This window comes from Phodopus roborovskii, unplaced genomic scaffold (assembly GCF_943737965.1).
Source record: "Phodopus roborovskii unplaced genomic scaffold, PHOROB, whole genome shotgun sequence".
Classification (NCBI taxonomy): Eukaryota; Metazoa; Chordata; class Mammalia; order Rodentia; family Cricetidae; genus Phodopus; species Phodopus roborovskii.
Window position 1 is genome coordinate 11875270 of NW_026126407.1, and position 2516 is coordinate 11877785.

The following is a 2516-nucleotide window of genomic DNA, read 5'->3' on the forward strand; positions in this document are numbered from 1 at the left end:
ACTCAAGGCTAACCTTATACGAGACCCTATCTCAAAAAATCAAACAATGTACTGGAAAGATGGCTCAGAGGTTAAAAGCATTTGCTGTTTTTCCAGAGGATTGGGATTCATTTTTCAACACCCACATGATGGTTCACAACTGTCTGTAACTCCAGTTACAAAGGATCCAGCACCCTCTTCTGATCTCTTGGGACACCTGCCACACTTGATCCATAGACATTAGCAGGCAAAACACCCATATACAAATTAAAAAAAAAAAAATCAGGCTTGGTGTATTGTGCTTTTCTTTAATCCCAAAACTTGGCAGAAGGATCTCCTCGAGTTTAAGGATAGCCTGGGCTACATAGTGAGTTCCAAACTAGCCTGGGCTATGTAGTGAAACTTTATCTCAAAACAAAAACTAATAAAACAACTCTGCTAAAAAGCATCATATCAGGGGCTGGAGAGGTAGCTCAAAGATTAAGAGCACTACCTGCTCATCCAAAGGTCCTGAGTCCATTTCCCAGCAACCACATGGTGACTCACAACCATCTGTAATGAGCTCTGCTGCCCTCTCTCAGGCAGCAGGCAGACATGCAAGCAGAGCACTGTATACATAATAAGTAAATAAATTTTTTTTAAAAAAAATCGAATCATAGCTGGGTGTTGGTGGCACACACCTTTAATCCCAGCACTCAGGAGGCAGAGACAGGGGGGATCTCTGTGAGTTTGAGGCCAGCCTGGTCTACAGAGTGAGTTCTAGGACAGGTTCCAAAGCAATACAGAGAAACCCTGACTCAAAAAACAGAACAAGCAAACAAAATAGTAGCTGTAAAGGGAGTAAAAGCCAAGATTAGAGTAGAGGGAGAAGAAAGGGCATTGTGGGGAGGGTTATCAGATGGTCAGGAAAGGCCTCTGGGGTAATGTCACTAGAGTGGAGACCTGGACAGTGAATGAGAAGTCACCCATTGGCTTCAGGTGTGAGCCAGCCGGGAGCTGATTGAAGAGTCTGGATACGTGTGGGCATCCATCAAGGAGGGCTGTGTTCTGGGTGGTAACTTCCTGAATTTATGTGCTTAGAATGTCTTAGGGACTAGTTTTTCTCCTCTGCTTCTACCCTGTCCTCTTCAGGACACTATGCCCCCAACCTTTCTTCTCCAGCATGCCCTAGATTCCAGGATTCCTGACCGCCATCCAAAGCTGTCTACACTCTTTCATTAAGACTGACTTTGCTTTAACACAGACTTTGCCAAGCCCCTACCAAGGGCATCTACTGTGCCCGCCTGTTCACCATCCCTTGCCTTCTCTAACACCCACCACCTCCAAAAAAATAAAAACTGTCCAGATTTGGCAGCACACACTGAAGCCTCAAGGCCTGGCCTACTCTGCTCACTCCACTCTATCCGCTGCCTCTTTCTACCCCCTCCACTCCCCCCCCCCTTGTCTGCCCTCTGTCCTCTCTCTCTTTCTTTCAGCTAACATTTATTGGCTGCTGACAGGATGCCAAGCACTGTGTTAGGTCATGGACAGGGACTCTAAGGCTTGGCAATGTCCCTGGAGACCCTGAGTGTTGAGAGATACATAGGTAAAATATTATTAAAAACAAACAAAGCCACAACTTTTTTTCTGAGACAGTGTTCCATGTTGCCCAAGCTTGCCCAAGCTAGCTTCAAACTCTGTGGCTGAAGATGGTCTATGAACCCCACTCTTCTGCCTCCACCTCGTGAGTGCTGGGATTACAGATGCAACCACATGCCAGGTTTATGAGTGCTGGGGCTCTGTGCATCCTTGGCAAGTACTCTATCAACCGAGTTGTGCTTCTAGGCTGTAATATACTTTGTTTATGTATCTGCTTTCCGGCCCCTCCTCCAGGTATGGTTTCATTATATAGTTCTGTCTGTCCTGGACTCACTATATAGACCATCACACCCTACTTTTATCTAGGACCATGGAAATGCTGAGAGAATACTCTAACATTGAGCTATATTTCCAAACCCTGGTAGGGATGCCTAAAAAAAAAAAAACCAAAACAAAACAACTCCCCAAAAAAACAAAACAAAAACAAAAACTCAACAACAACAACAACAAAAAGAAACACCAAGGATAGTGGCACCTGCCCTTGGTCCCAGCATTCAGGAGTCTGGTCTCTAAGTTCAAGTCCAACCTCATCTGCAGTCAGGGCTGTACCTACACAGAGAAACCCTGTCTGGAAAAAACAAAGTAAACAAACAAACAAACAAACAAAGGAAAAACTAAAACTCCACAAACCAGCGATACCCATGAGGTAGCAGGGAACCTAGATATTTATTTCATCAAGGAATATCAAAGGGATGAGCTGTTAGAAGTATGAAGTTGAACAAATGACTTTAACTTTCAGTCCCCTCCATTAATATTTTAGACAGGGTTTCACTCTGTAGCTCTGGCTGGCCTAGAACTCTCTGGGTAGAACCAGTTGGTCTAGAACTCTCAGCAGTCTGATTTACTCTGTCTCTGGGGGTGCTCTAAAGATTTGATGGAATCGTGTGGTTGGCTTCTGA